At 40.1% G+C, this 13,961-nt stretch overlaps 1 protein-coding gene across 3 annotated transcripts in view; it reads right to left on the reverse strand.

Moving 5' to 3' along the window:
• The window catches only part of prdm16 (PR domain containing 16), a 487,488-nt gene that overhangs the window by 129,385 nt on the left and 344,142 nt on the right, over positions 1 to 13,961 (reverse strand). For all 3 annotated transcript variants that reach the window (XM_060852365.1, XM_060852364.1, XM_060852363.1), the window contains exon 2: positions 9,010 to 9,144. The gene's annotated coding sequence lies outside the window, so the exon portion shown is untranslated. The remainder of the gene's footprint in view (positions 1 to 9,009; positions 9,145 to 13,961) is intronic.

Genomic DNA, 13,961 nt, shown 5'->3' on the forward strand with positions numbered 1-13,961 from the left:
TTGTGTTTTGAACTTTCCATCACAGAAGGATGCCAGGAACACGCAACTTGCTGTTTTTAGGGATGTTTCTTTGGCAAATCTCTAGACGGGTTCTCAAGTGCAGGAGGTTTATAAATTTTCTTGTGGGAAAGGTTTGGTAAATGTTGCCCTTTAGCTGGGAAGCTAAAATAATTAGAAAGGTTGTCTAAAGTGTGGCAGAAACTCTTCCTCTTGGTGAGATGGGAGTTAGGGTGTTTTCCTGAGCAAAAATATTGGAAGAAATTCAAGAAGAGATTTACTACTGAATGGTAGATCAATGGTAAGATAATGAACGCTCAATGAAATGTGCAAGTTATGTGTTTTTTTACCTAATAATTACGTTACAATAATCATCACATGATGCAGTTGAATTAGCAAAATCTCCAAGGATGTGACTTTAAAGTGAAAAATAAGCCAGGTACCAGGATGTGTTGAGCATTGGTGGAGGCAGGTTCAATTGAAGCATTTTTGAGGGTGTTTGATACTTTGGGTAGCAATAGTATACAGGCATATGGGAAGAAGGCAGGATATTGGCACTGGGGTAATAGAATTGGGAGAGGCACAACAGGTTGAATGGCTCCTTTGATAGTATTACAATTCTGTGATTAAGACCATAAGATAAAGGAGCAGAATTAGGCCGTTCTGCCTGTCACATCCACCATTCGATCATGGCCAATATGTTTCTCAACCCCATTTTCCTACTTTCTCCCTGGACAGCTTAATCCCAGTACTAATCAAGGACCTCTCTACCTCAGTCTTGAATACACTCAATGACTTGGCTTCCACAGCCCTCTGTGGCAATGAGTTCTACAGATTCACTACCCTGTGGGGCTAAAGAAATTCCTCCTCATCTCAGTTCTAAAGGTTCGTCCCTTCACTTTGAGGCTGCCACCTCAGGCCCTAGTCTCTCTTACGAGTGAAAATACCTTCTCCATGTCTGTGAGCAGATTATCCAACTCATATAAATACCTCTTGATCTCATATTGATACTCTTGGTTGTGAAATTGAAGATATTCTCAAGATTGATCTGTTCCACTTTGGCCAGAACCAGTATACACAGAGTTATTAAAACTCTGATTGTTATCATTTCTGAGCTGAAATTGGCTGTCCGTATCCTCCATTGCAACTGAGACTTACTTCAAAAAACTATTATACCAATTGCAAAAGACTTTGAAGAGTCCTGAAGTTGTGAAAAAGAATTTCTTTCTTGGTAAACAGTGTTCACATTGGAAAATGAACTCAACAACAACATTGAGAATTGATATAGAAACTTGGCGAGTATAGTGACCATCTCATGGAGTAAATAAAATGGAAACAAATGTTGGCCAGTGATTTGCGAGCTAAAGGCTTGTTACATGTTTCAAAGCCTTCCAAGTGGGAGATCTCCTGAAAACGTGCATATGCTTTCTCTGTACTTAGTGTAAATACTGGCACTCACTGGAAATTCTTTGCAAATACCATTATACACTGGGAGTTCCCTATAAATATGAGCACTAATTGGGAATTCTCTGAAAATACTGGTGCACACTGGGAATTTGTCATACACTTGGGTTTCTTATCACCAAAATTGCAGCCTCAGCTATCAAGAGTGAAATGGCGTTGTCACAGCTGAAAATATGCAGCAACAGAATGAAAATGTTCATAAGTTAGCAACTGCCAAAATCTGATGACTCAGTGCATGTTCTGAAATTCCTGTGGCATATTAGTTGCAAGCGCCAGCAAGTTATCTCAGGACCATAACTTGAAAGAAGTTCTGGGATTTACATATTAATCAATCGAAACCTGAATCCCCATTCTCAGTGATCAAAGAGTTAACAGCAATCTAGGTTTGTTCAATACATCTCAGCAGTTGTGTGACACTTTGATCTTTTACAAATTCTGTGTCCTATGATCCTGCCCCACTACCTACCTGACATAGGAGCAACTTATACTTCCAAATAAACCTGTTGGACTATAACCTGGTGTTGTGTGATTTTTTTAAAAGTATCTTCACCTCAGATGTTATTGTTAACCAACAATTTAATGGTTATTATTCAATCAATTATGTTTGTCAAAAACAACTTGCATTTATATAGCCTCTTTGGCATATTAAAATAGCCCAGGGCACTCCATAGGTTTGCAATCTGATAATATGTTGACATCAGACCAGGAGATATTAGACTGGTGATCAAAGGTTCTGCTGCAGAGATGGATTTTAGGAGCATCTTGAGAGTGGTGGAGTATTCGGAAGGGAAGTTCAGAGCTTATGGTATCGATACTTGAAGGCACAACTTTCATAATGAGGGGGAGGAAGTTGGAGATGCACAAGAAATCAAAACTGAAGGAACGCAGAGTTCTCAGAAGACATGGAACTGGAGAAGGTTATAGGGATAGAAAGGGGAGTGGCTATGAAGGCGGGATTTAATCAGAAATGAGAAATTTATATTTAAGGAGTTGGTAATCTTTCATAAATCAGTAACATTTCAATTTTAAAACAGTTTCTGAATTCAAGATGTAAAATACACAAAGTCACTTGGGACAAAAGCTAGGCCAGGAAGCCTAGTGGCTTATTTTTTTGGCAAGATTGTTTTAGTTCTTACCCAATTTAAGCTGATGGTGGTAATTCAAGTCAAAAGTATTTTTTTGTTTGGCACAAGTCTGTTTCCTATCATAGAAGTGGATATGATGTTATGGTTTCAGGCTGTCTAGATGCCCAGAGTAAAGGGGAAGGCTGTGATCCTCACTTTATAGTGCTGGGTTATCAATCATTTCGAACTGTCAGCTACCTCGCACACAGACCCATTCATAGCTACCAGCTGGCTAACCTTGGAGAACTCCTCAGTTCTGAGAAGCACCCAGGTCTTCTGCAACTTTCCAGCAGATGTTGCATTCCTTGTTGTCACTGGATTACATTGACTCCTTGTCGTCTGGCCAAGGGATGTAATGGCACAATCAATGTTCACTTGCAAGTCGGTCTGACGTTCATCTTTATTATTATACGGGGGAAACAACTATTGCTGTTGTGTTCAGCAACTGTCTTCATCGGCTGGCGGATTGCAGCTAAAACAATATTTCAGCAGGGACCAACCCATTGACGTCAAATTAACCAATTGAAGGCTGAGGTTACTGTACAAATCCTTAACACACTCGTAACTGCCCCTCCACTCTCTGCCGTTTTAAACAGCTGTTAATCATTAAAAACGTAAGCAGCTTCTAATTGATGAGAATGAATAGAATTTAGTCAGAAATATTGTAAGATTTTGTGTATGTAGTGTCAACATCCAAGTGTGATGTAGCAGTAGTATCTCTGCCTCTGAGCTAGGAGAGCTGGGTTCAAATCCCACGTGCTCCAGAGGTATGTACTAACATGTCTAAATAAAAACTGGAAGAACTGCGGATGCTTTAAACTAGAAACAAAAACGGAAGTTGCTGGAAAATTTCAGCAAGTCTGGCGGCATCTGTGAAGAGAAATCAGAATTAACATTTCAAGTCCAGTGATCAGACTCAAAACGCTAACTGATTTCTCTTCACAGATGCTGCCAGACTTGCTGAGCTTTTCCAGCAATGTCCGTTTTTGTTTCTAATAACATGTCTAGACAGGCTGATTAAAAGTATCGATCGTGCCAAAGAGGGTTTCCAGGATTTTGATGACAAAGGAAAGTAGGACCTGCTCATTCTCAGCAATTTCACTCCCCCAAATACATTTCAGCATTGCCTTTATCAAATTGGCAATCAGCCATCTGTCCCATCAAGCTACAGGAGGGGTGACTAAAACAGATCCTCTGCCAGGCAGTCAGCTGGACAGGAGGACTCTTGTTGTTCTGCTAAACATGCCTGCCCATGTTTGCAGACCTGATTAAAAGATGCAGTCAATTAACTTCAAGGCCTTTGCCTGAGTAGTCTCCACTCTGGGATGCTAAACTGTGCAACTTTTAGTTGCTTCACTGGGTTCCCTTGTTGCTGAGAGTTTTGGCTGCACCTTCCAGCGTGAAATCAAGTTTCCTCTCCCCTAATTCCTACATAAATAATAAAAATCCCAATGATGAAGATTTAATGGTTTTGAATCCTTAGGGATGCTTCCGTATGAATTTTCATTTTCCTAAATGGTGATTTTATTTAAAAATAGCATATAGAGCTTATTTGCAAATTGCCAATACAAGATCCAATAAATAATGAAAAGTTTAGAAGTCATAAAAATGTTCTGCATGTTCATGGAAAAGCTGTCATATATATGAGAATTTATATCTATATATGCCTTTTTTAACAGTAGGAGCTCTATCAACAATGATTTGTCTTTCAACAATAAATGAATATCACAGAGCACTTTATATTTTCCTAATAGACTGATTTAGAGATGTTATTGAGGATCTGAAACCTGAATACAGTCTGAGGTGACTAGTTATAGTCAGGTTTCAGATCCTCATTATTATACACTTTTGACACAGGTAGGACTTGAATGCTCCTGGTTTAGAGATAGGGACACTTCCACAACGCCGCAAGAGTCTGTACAGAATGCTTTTCAAGATATTAAGCAAAATGATGCCTAATGGAAAATAAAATACAATAAAGGCAACAAGTAGGTCTTAAAGAAGATGGAATGGCAGTGCTGTGAATTCCAGAATGTTCTAGGCTGTTGAAAGTGGTGGGGCAAAGGGAGGAGAGCCGTAGAGAGACGGGATTTAAGGAATATGCAGATGAACCTATGAAATACACTGCGATGTAACTGTGACCTCAGTCATCATACAACAGAGACTCTGTTGGAACAAGGACAGTTCTGATCATGGAGCTCAGTTCCCACATCATCATTTGCATATTGTAATACAAATATTGTTTAAAGAAGCCTTGAGACGTGGCTGGAGTGGCCTGGAAGAACAGAAGAATCCATATTGAAAAAGATAACTGCTGCGGTGGAAACACCAAATTCCTGGACATGGTGTGTTTCTGAGAGGAATCAGAAGAACTGCGAGGCAGGTTGAAGATCCATGAGGCAATGTTGAGGAATTACAAGACAAAATTCCTGAGAAGACCTCCCAACTGCAGTCAGTCGAAAGAAAGTGAGGTATAGTCCAAAATGACAACATGCATGTGCCGTCCATGTGCCTTACCCTTCCCACAGTCCTTTGATTCCATCAGATGTCCAACGCAGGCACATAGATGGGGACATGGAAGATACAGAACAGCATCAGCTCTCAATTAAAGCAGGAATGGCTCCAGAACAGTACTTTCTTACATGCTCCATTGTCAATGATGTCCTTATTTGGCAAGGTGCTGGTGAAACCTTAGCAGACGTTTGAGCAATCCTGGCCTATTTTAGCCTGAGAAGGTCCTCATTATTGAGTGTTCCTGCATCAACTCCCAGTCCCAGAAGGTTAGGGGAGCTACTTTATTAATGATTTTGATAGATTGACTAGTTTCAAGTTATTATGGCACCTGGAGGATGAGATTATTTAAGTCCTCGAAGACAAAGCCTCTGTTTATTGCAGTCTAAAGAATTGGCATACAAGTCAGGCTAAGCACAGAGCAAAAACTGAGATGTGAGTTGATGTAACTCTAAGGCTCAGTTCAAGCCTATTAGTTGGCTAGATTAAAGATATCCACTCCTCACTTTGAGAAGCCTGCTATAAGGGAGAAGGTAGGAAGTACTGTCTTAAAATGCTGGTACTGTGATGCATGAAGCCAATCAAACAACGAGGTTATCCAGCAGGCAAGCTCAATGCTTTCACTGTGGCTGACTTGGTAGTTTCCAGCAAATCTAGAAATATAGGAACAGCAGTAGGCCATTCAGCCCCTCGAGCCTATTTTGCCATTCAGTGAGATCATGGCTGATTTTTATGGTCTAACTCCATATACTTGCCTTTGGGCCATATCTCTTAATACCTTTGCTTTACAAAAACTTTACCAATCTCATATTTAAAATGAACAAATAATCCAACTACTTAATGAGTCCCTCCTCTTTTCATCCTAATGCTGAAAAGACTGCTCAAGGTGCTCAGAATGTCTTGATACTGTGAATGAAGTTGGACAGTGATACCTATCAGCTTTTATTCACCATTCAGCAATGTTTCATTGTCTAAAGATCTTTCCTGCTTGAGGTAGCATGAGAGAGTGTTACAAGCTGACACTAATCAGAGAGCAGCCAAAAGGAAGTGATACTTTTCAATGAAACCCATCAGCCTTCATACTGATGCAGCAGTCTGGAGGCAACCATTATACCTTAACATCTGGGATGACATTATTAAGCCTGCTCTTCTCATTTGAGCTTTGAGGTAGGTTTTCAGGCTCTCTGATACTATATCAAATGGACAGATCAGGGAGATTTGTGAAGCAATCGAGTCTATGAACAATGGACTCTGGGGGTAGGTGCTGGTGTTGGAAATACTTCAGTTCAAGAATTTCAGTCAATAATGTTCAGGCAATCCTTGCAGTCAATAAAGTTGGAAAATGAGAATGTACCTTTTGAGAAGGGGATATCAAGATAGAGTTCAATAAAATTGCAGATGAGACCCTGAGATAGGCTATGATGTAACTGTGACCTCAGTAGACATCTGATAGAGACAGTGCTAGAAGATTGGAACTGGATCCGTTCAGGAAAGGAAGCTTTCATATCACATCATCATTTGTACATGAGGGTGGCATGGTGGCTCAGTGGTTAGCACTGCTGCCTCATCGCGCCAGGGACCTGGATTCCATTCCAGCCTCGGGCGCCTGTGTGGGTTTTCTCCCATAATCCAAAGAATGTGCAGGTTAGGTGAATTGGCCATGCTAAATTGCCCATGGTCTTCAGGGACATGCACATGAGTTGCATTGGTCAGGGGTAAATATAGGATATTAGGGTCGGGGAATGGGTTTAGCTGGATTACTCTTTGGAGGGTCAGTGTGGATTTGTTGGGCCGTAGGGCATGTTTACATGCTGTCAGGATTCTATGATATTATAAATAAATACTGTTTAAAGAATACTTGAAACCCAGTTTGAGATTATTTGAAGAATTAAAACCCATTCGAAATCAAACTGCATGATAGAGTGAAATCACATGAAAAGTTTAAAGTGTTGAATATGAGTCATGTAAAGGTTACAGAGATAGGTGGGGAAAGGGAAGGCCATGCAAAGTGTTATGTGTAAGACAGTAATATGTGCTAGATCAAATTTTTAGATGAAGATAGCTTTACAAAAAGATGTAAGGTGTGACAAGGGCAAGTCGAAAGTGTCAAGGCAGAATTTTGCAATATTTATGTGGGTGTTAAAATGAGGGCAAATCATTTTATTACTGCAGAATTCTATTTCAAATCGTTGGTTGTGCAAGAAGGTTCAATCAGAGCTGATTCGGGCTACATGTCACACATGTGCTATCTCTTTCCTGGTTTCTGCTCCTTGTCATCTCGCTCCAGCTGCTCAGTCTCGGTCCCTCACCCTTTAAAGGCTGTTGCTTTCATGAACCCAATAACCAACTAGACATCCCCCTGACTCCCTCACCAAATCAGCGACCAGCAGTTGGTAATGAAACCTGAACATTTTCTTGTGGGATGTCATACCACAATTAGTCACTGGTAATAGTAAAAGGTGCAGTTTGAAGGAGCAGTTTAGAGTAAATAAAGCAAAGGACATGTCGAGTTTTACACCTGTCCTTTTGCTCATTGGGACTTGTATTCCTTTACATTATGTTTTGCAAACTGTTATATGTGTTCCACTCTCGCATATCACTCCTGCCTAGAAAATTTGCCTTGATAGCGAAATTTGATGTCAACCCATGCAGAAACCTGATGCCCTGATGTACCACCATAATCCCTTCGGGGTCTCCAAATCTGTTTGAAAACAGGGCAATGTTAAGCTAACTTGTTTGGCATGAAAATCACTGATTTTACACCTTTTCTAATATTGATCTTTGTTGACTTCGATGGAAATCTAATCTGGTGAAGGCATAAAGCTAATGTTACTAACATGAATTGTATTTTCCACTCACAGGATGCTGCCATCTGTTCAAAAAAGATGTCCTGCTCATCACAAAGTTAACAGCTTCTTTTCATGAATTTCAATGCCAGTGGGATGTAAGGTACATAAGCTGGATGTCTTGACAATTGGTGGAGCAATCAAATAGCATGCCCCTTCAGTTATTTGTAACAGATGGAAGACCGACAGTACTCTATCAGCCTGTGCTCGCTAAAGCTCAAAGAAGGTTTACCGTTAGAGATGATGCTGTTATTGAGTCATATTTACTTCGAAATCCTGACTAATGTAGAAGCTAGTCTAACAGCTCATTTAAGATCATCTGTCAAGTTATAACTTGGCTCATTTACGTTGTGATAGGCTTCGTACATTCATGTGCAGAAATCCATTCTCTGCAAACAAACAGAACATGTTCAAGCCTGAAATTTAGGAAACTTATCATTCCCAGTGTTGCTTTCTCCATGGCAAAGCCTTGGCCAGTCAGACTTGACTTGCCAACCAATCAGCACCCTTTTAAAGTCTGGTTGAAGATTTGTAGCTCGGGTGTCCGTTGTTGTGGTTCTGTTCGCCGAGCTGGAAGTTTTTGCTGCAAACGTTTCGTTCCCTGGCTAGGGAACATCATCAGTGCTATTGGAGCCTCCTGTGAAGCGCTGCTTTGATGTTTCTTCCGGTATTTATAGTGGTAACATCAAAGCAGCGCTTCACAGGAGGCTCCAAAAGCACTGATGATGTTCCCTAGCCAGGGAACGAAACGTTTGCAGCAAAAACTTCCAGCTCGGCGAACAGAACCACAACAATCAGCACCCTTTTTTCCTGTAGTATAAATTGCTGTGATCATTTGAAATTTGACATTCTTGTGTTTGCCCTGATGAATGGAAACCAAAAAAAATCACCAACAAATTTCTTCTTTCAGTAGTATTCATATTCTATGCTATCAAGCAATAACTTAATCATTGCCTTACTATTTATGGCACTTGATGCCAGTTAATATCTATTTTATTGGTTTATATTTTTACAAATGCAATCAGTAGGATTTGGCTCTATCACACAATTTTGCAATGGCAACTCACCTGATCATTAATCTGACATGCTATTAAATTTTGTTGGTTATAGGAACGTGCCGACCGGATGTACTTGAGCCAGTTCCCACTTCCAGCCTGACTTGCATCAATGCAGAATTTTACATTCCCCAGCTCGTCAACAATCTGCAAAAGAATAAAATTCAACATTTGTGCCATCTTAATAACTCAGAGGAGAGACAAGTTGTTTCACAATTCTGCAAAAATGATACTGCAATCTGAAAGAAAAAGTACCACATGTTGAGGATATAGTGTGTTCTTTAGCACCTTTCAAACAGCTGGCTGAGGGTTGATGGATTCTCTGTGTATTTCCAGTATTTTCTGTCTCTGTTGGAACCTTCAGAAAGGACTATGCACTGAGTAATCTCAAAGTTTTCTTTATTTGCATTGTAAGATCTTTACTCTTCAGTGTTTGAACTAGAGACTTGCATGTTGGGACATTCCCTGGGAATTGAAACTATGGAGCAATCACTAACATAATAGCACTGAAGAGTGTAGCTCAACCTATCACGAGATCAATGGAAGCAATCCACTCAAATTCCATATTCATGCTTTGTGGTTTCTTTATACTATGGATCTCCTCAAGAGTTTGAATCTTCAGTCACAGTCTGACCTATTGGTCTGCTGGTAATAATATGAGTGAATGAGAAAGATTTCCTTCATCCTATTCAATAGAGATTTGTTTTACATTTTCTCCACATTGCAATCTGATAATAAGTAATTGTCATGCTGGTAGTTGCATTTTTTAAAATTCGTGGGGCATGGGTGTTCCTGGCTGGACCAACGTATATTGCTTGTCCCTAGTTGCTCTAGAAAAGGTGGTGGTGAGCTGCCTTTTCTTTAATCTGTCTTGGATTTGCTATGCACTTTTCTGTCCTGCCCTAACACCTGTTGAAGGCTACATAATTTCCAGCTGACCCCAATGGGCAATCCTTACGGACATTCCTTAAAGGTGATTGTTGTCAGATTGTTCAACAGCAGGGAGTGTCACAGTCAGATGGCATAAACGCATTTCTACAGGACCTATTCCTGTGAAGAAGGCTTCTTATCTTATGATAATAGGTTTAGTAGGCTAGGCCTGTATCTATTAGAGTTTAGAAAAACAAGTGTGAAATAACTCCACCGAAGTTGGTAACCCAGCACCAAGTCCCCCTTTATTTCCACTCATTAACAGCAGATCAGTAGGTCAGACTGCGCCTGAAGGTTCCTTACCTGTAACTGCTGAGTCTCCAGTTCTCACACTGTATAGTAAAGATCTAACGTAAATAAAGAAAATTTGGAAAATCCTTGACATTGGTCCAGTTCCCTCAGAGCCAACCCTTAGAGTGCACAGGATGTCTGGCACTCCTGTTTATATCTGTCAGTCAGAGCTCATTGATTGGACCAGGTTAACAGGCCCAATCAGGGATCTCATATCTCTGGCAGACCTCATTTCAATTACAACAGAGTGATGATCTTATTAAAATATTTAAGAACTTGAGGGGACTAGCTGGAGTGGATACCAGGAGGAGCTTCCCCTTAGTGGGGGGGAGGTGGGGGTGGGGAATTAAAACCAGGGGACATACTTTAAGAATAAGAGGTCTCCCTTTAATGTCAGGAGAGCATTGAATTCTGTTCCCCAGAATGTAGTGGAAGCTTGGTGTCTAAATTTATTCATGGCTCAGTTAGATTTTTGATAGACAAGGGAGTCCAGGGACATGAGGTAAGAAAGGACAATGGAGCTGAACCTGGAATCAGATCTTATTGAATTGCTAGAGCACGCTTAAAAGACCAAATGGCTTACAACAGTCCCAATTGCAATCAAGATGAAGGATCTGAGATGTTTGTATTTCCCACTCTAGGTTGGGATCTTACCCAAAGTCTTAAGGATTCCTGGAATCAATGAGTAAGCCAAGGATAAAATATTAGGGCATCCTTGGCTGTATGGTTTGGCTACAAATGGGATATCCCAACTGAGTTTGGGGTGTGGAGAGGAGGCTTGAGGAGGGCTATGGGGCTTTGTTCAGTTATTCATATGAATACTCTTATTGTGTCTTAAAGGCATGAAGAACCTGACCCATAGTCAATCCTCAGAAATATTGGCCACACACACTACAGGAGAATACTCTAAAAACATATTTTATTCAAATGTAAAATTGATACCTGTTATGATCCTGGGCCAGACTGCCATATTTATGTTACAATCTGGTTAGAGATCAGTAACCTTTTCATTTAAATAGAAAAGGTGTTACATTGAGGGAACTAAATTAGAGGAGAAAGCCACAAAACAGCATGTTTGTTTTTGAAGAAATTACAATAAACCCTGTTGTACAACATTTGAACAGCAATGCAATCAAAACTACATGTACAACATATATTCTGACACCCAAAATTAGCATGTGGTAAAAATAGGCAATAAACTGTGATCAACCACTCCACAACACACATCAAAGAGTAAATGTGACCGTGATAATCCAATGGACATCTCAGCAATTCCTTCCAGACATTAATGACATGGTGGGTCATGAAATCTCAATAAATTTCACAAACAATTACAATTCTTCATATTTACTGGTTAGGCCTTAAAACTCCCTCTTAGAAGCTACTCCATCAAGGACAGCCTCAATGATTGCTCCCATTCTGGTTGATTACCCTCCTTTCCTAGCTTTGCGCTTCCCTGGACTCTGTAAACTGCACACCATTACTTATTCCTCAGAACAATTCCAGCTTTTTACTGGCAGCTATTTTCACCAAGCTAGAATGACTCCCGTTTTTATTTTACTAAGCAACTAATCCGTTGCATCAAGTAAATACTGTTTGTGGGTTTTCAACCCCTACCCTACTGGACTAATAGGGGCACCCAGCTTCTTCTAAGTCCCCACAGCAACCAGATATTTCCAGTGCCCTGATTCTGAAACTTACCTGTTAATCATCGGCTAAAACATCGACCTGTACCCAAGTTATAACAGAATAGAGATGTTCAACTGGTCTTGGAATTTCTTACTGAATCCCCTACACAGAATCCATGTCCCGAGTGACCCGATTGAAAACCTTGCAACCAGCCTCACCCTCTATCTTTGGAAAAGCCAAATATTACAACCCTCTGGAACTGAGTGTGCCTTGAATGTCATTGTCTCACAGAATGCTAGCTTCTACAGCACAAAGAATACATACAGAAAAAGGATTCATCATTTACCACAAAAGTTTTTTTTTAGCATAAGCAGAGTCTTCTGGGTTAAATCCCCACAACCAGCTTTAAGCAAAGAAACTTAGAAAATAAAGCAGTGTCACTAATTTTTGTCAACCTGCTCAGTCCAAATAGTAGAGACAGGCTTACATTTTTTTTCAAAACAAAACTTCCATCTGCTTATTATATAATTTCCTTAAAGGTGACATTTTATTATCCTAGGCTTTCATACGACTATCAAACATGAAAAAGCTAAAAGGATCCACCCTCTTCACTTCTTTTATTTACGCAGACCTTATGTTCACCTCATCGATTAGCACAGATAGACTTTTGTTTTCACTCAGCTAACCCTTTCAACATGAACCCTCAATATATTTCATGCTCTCTAATACAGGCAAGAAAAAAAACACCCAATGTGAATCTATTATGTTCGTTGCCAATAGGGAAGGCAGTTTAAAAATAATACATAATTTTGATTTCTTCAAATCAATATGCAAAGAACACTTCTTCAGTTGTTCCCACACACTTGTAAACATCATTTTTGAATATTGCACTTCCCTGACAATGGTTTGTTCGCAATCCAAGGTGATTTCACGTCTGTGTCAAAGCACTGCCCAGTTTAATTGAACCCTGGGCCTGACTGCTATTAAAATCTGTCTGCTTAATCTCTTAGCCAAGCTGCTCAAATGCACTTTGCCAGGAGTCAGCAACTTCTCCTCAGGAAAGGAGACAAAAGCCCAACTCTAGGATCAAATATAAGCAAGACAGACTAAGGATCTCACTGACCAATTTAGCTGCAAACCCAGCACTCATGCAATCTGTTGAATAGGGTGCGTTGTGGCAAGTAACCAATATGTTGAGGTGAAAATACTTTTTTGGTCAGCAACTGGAAAACTCTGTGGCGTTCTTCAATCGAAATCAATATGCCAAATTATTGTTATAATCTAGTTTAGGGCTGGAATCCCCAACTGTGCACATAGTGATTAGTCATCAAGGCTAAGCATTGAGACCGTGCACTAAGGGAGTTCAAAAATTTCCAGCTCCTCACTTAGCAAATAAAATCAGAATGATTTATAGTGGAGAGACCGTTTAAAAAAAACAACCTGCCTACAAATAGTTTCCAAGAAATAGTTTCTGTGCTGCCTTAAATGTGCAACTTGTTGGTTGGTTTGGAGATAAGTGCATGAGTGTGCATTGGAAGCAGGCTAAGTGTATCGATTCAGACATCTCCAGAGAAAAGCAAAATGAACACTGAACAAAGAGATATCCTAATTAATTGAGAACCAATGAAACTGTTGACTTCTTAATAGAATATTATGATCAAGTGTTTCTAAAACTTATACTTTGATTGCTATGGCTATAAAAAAAAAGGAATTTTCGAACTGAACAAAGTTTACCAGCACACTTTTTAACCTGAACTTATTTTGCATTCTACGATGCTAACATGACTTAATGCATGCTGACTCATATTGGAGGTTGGCCCCAGTTCTAGGTAAATAGAGGTCTAGCAGGAATGAGCCAATTTTAAAGTTAAAAGGTTTCACCCTTTGTTTTGGGGATTTTTGTCTTATACTTCTTTCCAGCCTCCTTGACTGGGAGGGTTAGCGCATATACTTAAGACAGCAAGCATCTGACCTAACCCTTGGCTGAGTAGGGTGGGACTACTTTCCCTGGAGTGTCGGTGTTGAGGGGGACCTTATAGAGGTCTACAAAGAGGCACGGATAGGATTAAGAGCCAAAGTCTTTTCCAGAGAGAAGGAGAGTCCAAAACTAGAGG

Source organism: Hemiscyllium ocellatum, chromosome 37 (assembly GCF_020745735.1).
Source record: "Hemiscyllium ocellatum isolate sHemOce1 chromosome 37, sHemOce1.pat.X.cur, whole genome shotgun sequence".
Lineage (NCBI taxonomy): Eukaryota > Metazoa > Chordata > Chondrichthyes > Orectolobiformes > Hemiscylliidae > Hemiscyllium > Hemiscyllium ocellatum.